The sequence below is a fragment of the Melospiza georgiana genome, chromosome 3 (assembly GCF_028018845.1).
Source record: "Melospiza georgiana isolate bMelGeo1 chromosome 3, bMelGeo1.pri, whole genome shotgun sequence".
NCBI lineage: Eukaryota > Metazoa > Chordata > Aves > Passeriformes > Passerellidae > Melospiza > Melospiza georgiana.
In genome coordinates, this window is record NC_080432.1 from 99,998,985 (window position 1) to 100,011,775 (window position 12,791).

At 36.4% G+C, this 12,791-nt stretch overlaps 2 protein-coding genes across 3 annotated transcripts in view; one reads left to right on the top strand and one right to left on the bottom strand.

The window, feature by feature from the left end:
* MCPH1 (microcephalin 1) overlaps nucleotides 1-12,791 on the top strand; it is a 120,170-nt gene that overhangs the window by 63,903 nt on the left and 43,476 nt on the right. The window lies entirely within an intron of this gene.
* ANGPT2 (angiopoietin 2) overlaps nucleotides 1-12,791 on the bottom strand; it is a 40,541-nt gene that overhangs the window by 19,381 nt on the left and 8,369 nt on the right. The gene's annotated exons all lie outside the window — the stretch shown is intronic.

Here is a 12,791-nt window from a genome sequence, read left to right on the forward strand (position 1 = left end):
TTTCCATTGACTGAAGAAATTTCTAGAACCAAATTTCTACTTCACTCCAATACATTTCTATCAAGAGAACCATAATAAATTTTGAGCTTCATGCTCTACCTACAAAGAGGATACTAGCTAATAAAAAATAGCTAGTGTCATCAAGCACAAATGGTAATACATCACCAATTCCTAATCTGAGTAAAACAGGGTGATAACTTGATTTTTAAAAAAATAATATTTTAATAGTTCTATCTTTATATGAATGGTGGCTTGTAGTAATGAGACACTTTGAACTTTGTTTTATGGCTATTTTCTATATCAGTGGGCAAAAATTATCTTGTGATTTAATATTCTGTAAACCACTCTTCAGATATAACCATTCCACTTCCAACCAGCTAAAGAACAATGGGCAGATCTATCAGCTTTGAATATTTAAGCTTTTCCCCTTAAATATTACTTAAGCAAGGACTGGGTTAATTTTTCTTACTTCAGATCTGTTTTTTAAAAGTGGCAAATGGAGAAAACAAGGTATCTTAAGAAATCAAAACCTCTAAAACTGGTAGTATATTCTTATATTTGAAGTGACCACTATTCCTTGATGCCCAGCGTGACCAAACTGTCAAAGCAGCATTTGTTTGTTTACTCCAGTCTCCCCATGCAGCTGGTGAACTGCAATGCACAACAGGGAGATTTCTGACCCAGCATAAACTTTGACCCACATCTACTGTTCTCCATAAACATACTTCTCTTTCTACCACAAAGATGTAAAGCCAGTCTTTAGGAAGCCTTTACATGCTCTTTGCATAATGATCTTTTTGAATACTAGAGTTAAGCCTACAATCAACTGGATTTTGGCATAATAATTGTACATGGGTATTTTCAATTGCCATCATACTATGATAATTACAGTTATTCACTATTCATAGGGTTGATTCTTAAGTGTTACCTTTTACTCCATGCTATTCCTCATTTTCAAAAGCTTCTCCACCCATTGACAAATCTTATTTGACCAAACATGTTGGAATTTTTTTAATTCTTTGGTGACATCTTTTAGGTCAGCTTCTTCTTTAATGTTGGACAACAATCAGTGCCTTTTAATTGAGTAGTAGTAGTAAGGTATCTTTAGTCCTTGATCATTACACTGTGAGATGTCAGAATATAGTGATAATTTATTTTAAAAACCAATGCAAATTGATATTTGGTGCGCCATTGGCAAAATTCTGCAGACTTTTACATAGATAAAAATAAGTAATTTTTCACTGAAGTGAGATGGCCAACAATAACAGCTAATATGTATCCCTCTGAAAAGGCTAGATGTCTGGGAATTAAATTATTTTTAAATTTAAATTTAAATTTAAAATTTAAGTTATTATTATGAGTCAAATTAACTTTAGCAACTGAATCTGGAAGACTGGACATCATTATAGATAACATTGAAAAGAACTTTGCACAAATGCAGCTCTGTTAAAAGACTATGAAGTGAAATCTCCAGAATGCATTTTATTTGCCTCAGTATACAGTTAAGTAAGGAAACACCTTTATCAAGATCAAGGATATGGCTTCACCTGTCAGTGCATTGAAAATATTGCATCATCTTTAATTTAGAAAAAAAAGCTCAAAATTAAAAGGAAGACAGTAATAAATAGATCAACAAAGAAAGACTGTTCATGAGCTTTGATTCTTTCATGAAATAGTTGTGGGTATTTAACCTCATTCTTCAAGGTTCTTTGTTCACCAAAGGGAGAGCAGAATGAGAATCTGAGCAAAGTCATCTCTGCATATAGGATTGCAGAACTGCAGGACTTCTTTGAAATTGTTATCACTGAGTTATTCCAAAACACACTACTAGAAAAGGAGTTAATTCTGGGCTTAAATGTAAGGTAAACATTTTATGGTGGGCTTAGGCAATTGCCCAGTTCAAACACACAGATGTAAGGTTGCTCTGAATACAGTATGCAAAACCCATGATTACAGTTTAAGGCATCTGGTGGTTCTGGCTGCCAGATTTTTATACCCCTTGTCACTGTACTTGTAACCTTGGAAAGCAGTTTTGTTTGGACACACAGATCTGTATTTTCATAATTTGTCTTATTTGAATATCTGTAAGTATAAGCATATCTCCAAGTATCTGATCTCTTTCAAATAATTTCTTATTTATGTGGGGATTTCCAAATCACTGAAGTATTCTCTTGACTCCAGTTTTAAGTTTGTCTTCACATCTGTTTTTTAACTTAAAAAATATTAAATATGTAATTTAGGGAATATGGTATCTGTTCTTACTTGAAAGCATGAAATGTGAATACCAAAAGGGATTTCATATTTAAAGCCAGTTTTATTATCTGACTCATTTATTCTAATTTGGAGCAACATGAAGCATCAAAATTATAATGACCTATTTAGTGGCTTTGGAGCTTCTTGTGTTTTTTTCCCTAAAATCCTATAAAGCATGATTACATAGAACACTTCTGGTTTTTTCTTCATATTCACTAATCCTCTCCCACTTTTGTACCTTCTCTGCATGTACACATCATAAAATCGTTTTCCGACCTGAACCAAGATAATGCACTGATCCCTCTCTGCTTATTTCCCCTCTCTCTTCATCATACAATGCAAAACTGTAGTAAGTAGCACTTTTTACAGCTACACCCCTACAACTTTTTCTTAGTGGCAGGTGCTCACTTTCATCCTTCTTCAAAAAGTAAAAGAATGACTTTCATCCAAAATGCCTCACCATCCTGCACTGACCTTAATGACAGCAGAACTTGTTCCCGCTCATACCCCCGGCAAGCAAAGCCCTTGGGTTTCACTGACAGGGTGGTGGAAGAACTTTTTTAACAGGGCTCCAGTTCCCACAGCCACGACTGAGCTACACTGACAACACTGAGGATTAGCAGCCATTTTTGCAGAACTGCTGGTCTTTGTGGCACATTTCTTTGTAGAAACTATTCATCAGCTCCTGCCAAGGAGCCTCCTTTCTTTGTAAGCAGTAGCACACTCAGTTTCTGAAGGGGGAAGAATAGCTTGGGTAAAAAAGAGGTTTGAAAGAGGGAAGGACATGGGAATGAATGCCTCATTCCCCAGCCATCAGTCAGGAGGCTTGGTAGTTTGAACAGCATGTCTGTCTTCTTCAATATTTTGCTCAAATCTGGAAGGTGAAACAGGGATTATTTGCCAGATTTCTATCTTGCCACGGCACTAGCTATGGTTTAATCTCTTTTTGATTCAGATCATATATGAATATTATGAGAACTGTGTTAACCATGATTACATTGTGGTTATTGAATAAAATAAATGTTAAAACCTAGTAGCTGACTATTAGTGATGCATTTTCAGAAATTTTGCTTTTGAGGGAGTAAGTTGATCAATGACTATCTTAAAGATAATACAAGGGAGAGGGAATGTTTGAAAGAAGGATTATTTAACTGATAGCATTTCAGTGATTCTTCTTGGAATTTTTTATTAAATATTCTATCTTTTGTGTAGGAATTTGGCTGGCATGTATTCTTGAACAAAGTATAAAAGTGAAAGCACAGATGGGAAAAAACATGTCTCAAAATATGCTTAAATTGCAAAAACAGCTGGGAAAATTGAAATACTTTTACAGTTAAGATTTGTTACAAAGTTATAGTGATGGATTTTTAGAGAGAAAAAATTCTCTAAGGTCACCACTTTGGGACTGCATCATGTTTTATTACTTCAAATCACATAAAATCATAAAATTTGGCAAAAATACTCCAGCTAAGTTGCCAAAAAAACAAGGACAGGTCAATAATATTGCAGCACATTCCAACACATTGCTTTTATAGCCAAGGCTTTTTTTTCAAACAAGCTTTAAATGGGCAAGAAAGGGAAGACATCATGTAGAGTACGCACTAAAAGAAGTGCATTTTCTAACCATTGCTAGAGGTACTAATAATCCATTGTGAAGAGTTATCAATACTCAGTCAAATGAAAAACCTTCCTGATTGTATATTTTGTGTCCATACTAAAGAATTTTTCAAAGAATCAACAACTTATTTGTGCATTTATAGACAACTGAATTACCATTTTTTTCCATTTTATGTTATGAATGATGTCTTGCATTTGTTCTTTGCTGCCAAATGTTTAATCTATACTAATTAAACAGTCATGTTCCTGGCAGCATTTAAGCTCTGTACATACATCCCTCCTTTGCCCAACGCTACCCCATATTAATAGTACAAGTAGTGCTGGGTGCTTGTTCTATTTTATAGAATTTGTCAGTTATTGGAGCAGGCTTTCCAAATAAAGTTTGGTGATTTTCTTAATGTTTATAGTCTGATTCTGTCAAGTCTAACATTTATTTTCAGCAAGAGGTAATGTTAATAATGAGTTTCTATACAGCGCTGTGTCCTGTGTGAACAGGTTGTGTTACAACACATACTGCATGCTTAGTCATCTAATGTAGATACAGAGGAAACTGCAGGGCTAATGACACATATATAGTGATTTTCCTCTAACTTTTGTTTTGGATTTTAAAAAGTGGAGTAGATCCAGTAGAAAACCTAGCAACAAAAGATACATTTACACCTAGGCACCTTTTAAATATCCATGGAAGCTACAGAGTTTGGTATATTGTAGATACCTGGGCAGTAAGGAGCTAATGTGTTGTTCTGCCTCAAATGCTAATGGCCATTCAAGTGGGCAAGTAAGAACAGGATGTGGCTAGAAAGAGGGGCTGTCAGAAAGTAGGGCAGCACCTTTCTGGAACCCACTTCCTACTTCTGGTCTGTGGTGACCACATCAGCAGAATCAGGGTCAGGAATTAGGCATGAACTGTCAGCTCAGGGTCAATCCAGTAGAGGGGGATCAAGACCATCAAAAGACCCTCAAAGACCCTCAACCCATTTCCAGAAAGGTCCAGAAGAATGGACTGCACCTGCTCACTTATTTACACAAAGAGTGAGAAACCTAAGTCCCAGGAGAGGGAAATTTACCTATAAAACGGTGCCTCTACAAAGCTTGGGTGGCACCACCAGGACCTTGGACACCCTATTGGCTGGATCAGTGCTGGACCCAGAAATGGTGATCCCCTTTCCTCTCCTATCTCACTTCTCTTTATAGGGGCAAACATATTTCAGTGCCAAGTGTGTGGTCTGTTGATAAAACTTTGTGAATGGTTTTCTTTTGGACCCCTTTGGGTTTTGCCACTCTTCTTTGACCAATGGCATTGAGAAATTTTGAGTACTCCCTTCCACAAAGAAGTGACAATGTTACACATATATTAAGCTGTCAAAAACTTTGAGTTATAGTTCTCACATCCCTGATAAAAATGTCATGAGCTTTATTTAGAACTTATCTTTGCAAATTTAAACCACTTGAGTTTAATCAGCTCTTCCAATACCTGTGGTCATCATCCAGGTGCTTTTTTCACCAAGATGTTAATTATACACACAAAAGCAAGCAAGATGGAAATTTTACTTAAGCATCCATAAGCAGATTTGCTTAGTTTTAGTAACTGGTCAAAATAAGAAAAGCTGAGTCTCATTAGTTCCTTTGGGAATACTTTTTCAGAGTATAGATGCAACCTTCCTGCTTCTCATACTCCAGATATCTTGAGGTATCTTTAACCTAGTAATGCTTGGTCTTAGTTGCCCTGCCCTTTTTTCAGAGTGGCAGTGTTCTTTGGATTGTGGCCACATCTGATTTCTTCATGAGTCATCTGAAGTAGAATTTAGCCCATAATTTGGACTGGGTTTTTTTTTTGATGCTGTGTCAATGTGCAGTTTTCTGATTGTAAAAGGTTATCCTTATATGACACAGAATCCTTAAATTTCTCATTCACAGATACATTTTTTTAATATAAAGACAAAAATGTAGGTTTTTTCACAGACTATTTTAACAGACTTAATTTTCAGTTAAAATAGTAAATATTTAAATTGTTTATTTGTAGTATAATTGCAGTTTGTACATTAGGAGGGTTTTCTTGGTATCAGCCACCTTGGATCCTACTGGATATGAATAACAGTGAAATGTTATCCAGTAATGTACTTTTTAAAAGAGAAGGAAACACTGCCTCAATTTCATTACAGCTGTTCAGGTAGGCAGTATTTTACCAATGTATAATGCTACACATGCTCCTTAATGTGCGTGTGTGTAACCATATTGACAGGCACTCCATCTGTGCTCGTATTTGTATTTCCACATCACATGAATACATCGGTGTTATGAAGGCAAAATATTGTCAAAATTTCAATTTTGCAGACAGTTTTGTTCTCTTTAAAATAGCTTTCATACTTATTTTCAGTCTGTCCCTGTTCCTACTGCTTCAAGTCAGGATGGAAATAGAAGAATCACTACCCTTTCCAAGAGTCATTTATCTTGACAGACCTAAGGGAACACATTTTTAAGGGCATTGCATCAATCTCCATCAATCAGACCTTAAGCTATTTTAAAGCAACTTTTAATAAAATAATTTATTTCTTCATGTTTTCTGGAACTAAGTTATCAATTTTAGGAGTCTGTAACTTTTGGAAAAAATTAGTACGCTGCAGAAATAAGAGTGTCTGAAAAAGAGACATTTAAAATTTTCTTTTTTTTCCTTTTCCATAGAGCAGGAAGTCCCAATGGTCTATGAGTTATTTCTCAAGGGACGGAAAAAAATCTTTTGGGAATGTATATGGGAATGCTTGAGATGTCTCTATGCCCCATCAAACATGTCTGCCTGTCCAGACCTCCAGCTAAGATTTTTCTCTTATCTCATTTTCCTGTCAGCAAACAAAAGGTGAAAGTAACATCATAAATGAATACTATCTGGAAGTGAGCTGTGATTTACTGGAAAATGTTGAAGCTAAAATTGTGTAATAAAATACTAAAGGTTTAAATGCTAACTCTTAAAATAGTAAACACAGACTTTGAAGTAAATGATATGCAGATGGTTGTGGTAGGGACACTTGTGCACTAAATGAAAGCTTACCAGCCTATTCTCCTGTCTGATTACACTACATTTATAGGAAACTTACACTTTTATAATTTACACTTGCTAGCAGAAGAAAAATTTTCCTCCCCTCCTTTACTGGCAAAACTCCACTTAAATAAAAACTAAATTTTCATTAATGTAACATGAAATAAAATGTATGAAATGTCTTCATTTTCTATACAAGTTTATATTTATAAAGAATTACTTTCAATCTGTGTTCCTGAATGGAAGTATTCTGTATATAATTCTAAAAGTTATTACAGGATGATTGAATTTTCTACTGTATGTTCTGAACTAACTATGAAAGTTACAATCCAAATGATGATGTTGAAAAGGCAAAGGAGCACATAGGAAAAGGGAAGAGACTTTGACAGCTGAAACACTCCCAAAAGCTGTGGTATAGTTGAGTTAGTATAGACATTCCAGACGCTGAGCTTGTTTTGTCCATGTAACACTACACTACTGCTTTCTTACCTACACATGTGTGTTGTCATTTGGAGGATGACATGGGTTCTTTGTACTGTAAATGATACATGTACTTTCTATGGTGCATTTCTGCATTAAATTGCAAATGAAAAATATTCTTTGCAAAAAAGCACTGCTAATGGAAACTAAACAGTAAACTTGACAAACCGCTTAACAGTGTCAATTTCTATGTAGGTAGGTAAAAATTTAATAAAAACAAAATTTAACAAGAGTATCTTCAAAATTAAAATCAATTATTTGGTGATTACCCTTACTCAATAAGAGTTAAGGCTATTCATTAAGGCAATAATTTAAGATTCTGAATCACCATTTTTATGGACCATAGCTGCTATGGTATTTCTCTTAAAAATCAGGGAAGGAATTCATAAAGTTCCCATTAGTCTAAAAATAAAGAATAAATAAATAAATAGTGTGAGTCATGAATGGCATTTTGCCGAAGTTCAGTAGCACTGAAGCCAAGAAGACAAGAAGCCAGTGATGCTTCAGCCATTCACTGAAATGCATAAAATATTTTCATTATATGCAACAAGCCACCAATACTCAAAATTAGGATTCCATATTTATTAACAGTGTAGGAAATACTGCTAATCAATATTTAAATTTTAAAAACTAGGTTATGGCATTGGACTATAATTTCCCAAATTGAATATTCAAACCTTTTGAGACAAGCCTATATGTTTTCAATCAGATTTTGGACTTTACCAGACCAGTGTAAGGATGAGATTGTGCCCTACAAAGATGACATCTGAATAAACACTTGCTGTCCCAGATCTTATTTCTCATAATCCTTTCTCATTTGTGTATTTTTTCCATTCCACTGAGCAACTGAAATAAACTTACTATCAGATATGCTGGTGACATTTTTCATGAAAAACATTGTCTGTGTAGCCTTATAAATTTTGAAAAATATTTAGCAAATGTATCAGTCACACTTAAAGCCATTTATCTTTTTTATCTCAAACAATATCAAGTGTTTTTTTATGAACTAATCTTTCAATGGGCAAGTCTATTTTAGAGAATAGCTCATGATGTGGTGAAGCAAATCAGAGATCAAGTTTTTGACGAATATGAAGCAAATTCCACTTTTCAAAACATGTTACTGGGGAAGTGAAAAAGAGATAGGCATTTACAGTTCATTCTCAGCATTGCTTTCTAGGGAAGCAGTCATCTTGCATTCCATTTCCAACCAGAAGGAAGAATGATTTGGAGTTCAAGGATCAAACTAGTTAGGAAGCTATGGTACACAATTAGTCCCTTTTGTGAGCTATAAAACTGGGTGTCTCCGGTTTCAAAGCTGTGTTCACAGAGAATCTTTCAGCATGACAAAAATTAGATTCTTTTTAAAGTTCACAGGTTAAGGAAACTGAAAGCATTTTTAGTAGTTCTTAAGCTTTGCAACATACTGGCATCTAATCATAGTTTATTGAGTTTTTATGAGCTCTTTTTCTTGTAGAAGAAGCCTCAATGATGCTACCAAGTGACAACCAGTCATTTTTGCTGAAGGCCTGACAAATGTTGAATGCTCAAGACTTTGGGGAAGCACATGTCAGCTGTTGATTTCAGTTTTGAGGGACTGAATTTCTTTACTAAGAACCTATTCACTGATTTTGGAGGGGAGAAGAGAAAGTAATTCATGCTCAAGTACTGTAGCTCTTTTTTTAAGATGTGCTGCATCTTTCTCACTGTTGTTTCAATTGATAATATTCTAGATGGACTGGGGAAGTGGAGTGCCTGGAGAACTGCTACATTTACATCACCAGCTTGAAAATTCCTCACTTGCTGGACCAAACCTGTCAGAGAACTTCCCAAACTTTCCAAAACACTGGGCAGTGGAAGCAGGAACCAAAAACCAACTAGCCTTAAATATGGCTACAGAAAAAATTAAAGGCTGCCTTGAAAAAGAGAAGCTCAGATGGTCACCTCTGCTTAGTTAAAAAAATTAGGGTCCTTATATGTTCTTGTCAAATGCCACTTATTTATTTCTCTGTACTGTTCCATTAGCCCAGCTAAGAGTCTTTAGTGCAAAAGTTTCTGAGGAATTCCATGCTTGAAAGTTAAACCAGGAAGCTACTGTGTTAAAAGTGGACAAACACAAATATTTGGAAGCAAGATCAGAACATGTAGGCAGCCTATTGCAGAAACAAAACATAGTGTGTGATGCAGAAAAATAATTAAATTATGTAATCCTGATTTAAAAATACTTCTTTTTTTTTTTTTTTTTTTGGTCTCAATAGCTGGAATAATCCATCTAAAAGCAGACAGTTTAAGTTTTCGGAACAGAAACATGAAGACAGGTCTTTTCATCCATTGCTTTCAAAATTTCCTCTTTGTCTCTGGTACCTCCTGAGCACTCAGGTGGTGATGCAAAGTCACCTCTTGAGCTGAGCTCCAGTCAGTGCTCCTGAAAGATTCACACCAGACAGCTGCCAGTATGTGCCCTTCTAGAAAGACCAGAAGCCAGATCCTCTCAAAACAAATGATGCTATTGGCATTAACCATAAGAGAAGAGGAGAAAGTGTCAGAAAAAATGTCTGAGAACCAAAGCTGTACTCATTATAGGATAGATATTTTATGAGAGGACACTGTTCCCTGTCTGTCAAGATCTGACAAGGGCCACTGAAGAGGGAAACTTTTAAATATGCTTTCCAGAGACTCTTGGATATAAAACTCTGCTGTCAAGATGAGTAAGCACATTAGCAGTGGAGAAAGTACATCAATACTGTATGCGCCTAGCCAGAAAAGAAAGCTATCTATCTTACATTTGAGACGTGGGCCCGTGCAAATATCGTACATTTCCATAAGGCCAAATGCAAGGTCCTAAACCTGGATCCGGGAAATCCCAAACATAAGCAGAGGCTGAGCAGTGGAGGGATTGATGGCAGCCCTGACAAGAAGGACTTGGAGGAGGTGGATGAGAGGCAGAGCATGCCCTGGCAGTGTGTGCTCACAGCCCAGAAAGCCAGTTGTATCCTGGGCTGTACCAAAGCAGTGCGGGCGGCAGGGCAAGGGAGGGGATTCTGCCCCTCTGCTCGGGTGGGACCCCAGCTGGACCTGTGCTGCATCCAGCTCTGGGTCCCACAGCACTAGAAGGGATTTGAATGGAGGAAGGCCACAAAGATGATCCCATAGCTGAAGCACTTCTATGAAAACAGGTTGAGAGAGTTGGGATTTTTCAGTCTAGAGAAGGTTTTTAGTGACCACAGAGCAGATTTCCAGTACCTAAAGGGGGCTTACGAGAAAGCTGGAGAGGGACTTTTCACACAAGCATGTAGTGACTGGACAAGAGGGAAAGTAAACTGGAGGAGGATAGGTTTAAGTAGAAGGAATGTAGAGGAAAGGGACAGCCAGGAAGCTGCATAAGTTTAACAGAAGGAAAGAAATAAAGAAAATGAATCTGTGTGAGCAGAATTTTAAAAGTGCATGTGGATAGGAATAGGGATAGGAATTCTTAATGACAGTAAGCTGCAAAGGGGGACTGGAAGGCTGATCTTAAAGCCAGCTGAGAAAATGAATTCTCTGTTTTGTTTGAAGTTTAAGAAACATTATCAAGTTGGAAGAAAATTCACTGAGGGAAATGGTGAGTGCAAAGGACTTGACTGGATGAGACTCTTGGGAGATGTTGCTCCCACATGGACTAGAGAGGGACGAGAGAAAGAAACTGTTTATTTCCTTGTGATGAAAATTATTACTCTTTTTTCTATTTCAGTAGGATCCTTAGTTAGTTAGAGGTAGTCCACTTAAAGCACATATCTGATTTACTGGTCTACTCCATTATCAACTTCAAATACTTTTTCAATATTGTTTTATAAATACTTAGCTATTGAAATGAAGTATTTTTAGTTTCACTAAGAAGTCAGTGGGAATTTTTCTACTTGTTTGGAGCAGAGCTAGAATTTTGTATGCTGTCCTCAGAGCCTTTTTAAAATAATAAAGTTTACCATAACAAAGAAGCTGAACTCAAGACATGGCTAAGTTTTTTCTAGATTCAAGTCAAATAAACTTACATGTCAGGGGAAAAAAATTATGGTATTTTTAACTATATATTTAAACTTTCTTGCCTAGCTGGTAAACTGTAGTTGACAGAATCCTTGCTTGTATGTGCTAAGATTTCAACAGGGTCAGATTGTTTATATATTTGTTGTAGTTTATACTCTTTCTAAGGGCTAGGTTATTGGTCTAGGGGCTTACTTTCTAGTTATTTGAACTTTGTTTCATCATGTCAGAGTAGTTTTCAGAAAACATTCCCAGTAAGGCTCCAGTAGCAGTTTCAATAGGGTTTTTTAATTTACTATTACTTTATAGGCAAACATTATATCTGACAGAAAATCTGGCATCATGATGACAGTTTAACATAAGTGAAAACACAGGGATAGTTAATACGGTCAAAGTTCAGGCCTCACGCAAGGGAGCTTAGGAGGTTTTTTAAGTCGATTCCTTAGAAGCAGTAAAACACAAGATTTTTGTAATTTTTACTTATTCATTTAAGCTGTCTTTTGCCTACTTTATCTGGTTTTTTAAGTTGCACTAAGAAACTGGAAACTAATGTTTCATTTGAATAGTTGAATTACCCTGTTTGTAAAAAATCCTTCTGAAAAGAAAAGCAAAAATAATACAATTTTTTCATTAGGTCTTCACCGGGGAATTTTCTTGAGTAAGAAAATTGTCTGACTGGATAGGGTATCTGTTAATGCAAACTGAAGTATGGCAAGTGTGTTTTCCATTACTACATGTATTTTAGTCTTGATATGCAGCTTTTTTGTGTTTGAATGTTAAGACTTTGCACAGCTGAGATTGTCAGTTGACAGCTGATACCCCGGAAAAATGAGGCTTGACTGAATGGCATATTCTCCTTAAGGTGCTGGTTTATATTTCATTCTGAAACTGTGGGTTGGAACTAGTATCTTGCAGGTAGTTACACCTTGTAAATGGAAAATGAGGGAATTGTTGCATAGAACATAATGCAGTACATGGGAAAAGCCCTAAAGCAAATATATAAAGTGTCATAACATGATGTCTACAAGTTCTGTCAAGGAAGACAAAACTGAAATGATTTTTAGGTACCAGGGATCAAATTAAACCTCTCAGCTTACTCAGGTACCTCCGTGTACATCTGTCCATCGAGTCACATGATGAGCAGAGCCCTGCGGTGCACAGACGTCGCATCACGTGTGGGGAGCTGTATGGGGGCTATGGCTATTGCCCAGGAAATGTCCTTTCCACTTAGCTGGGAGTCTCCCCATTCCCACACCCTGACAGAATGGAACAAAGAGGCTTTTTCCTTCCAGGATCACACACATCAGGTGCAGGCCTGAACCAAAAAGCAAGCATAGCGATGAAGCTGATACGGTGAGTGCAGGAGGTGAATGACTCTTAGTGCCTGCAGCGT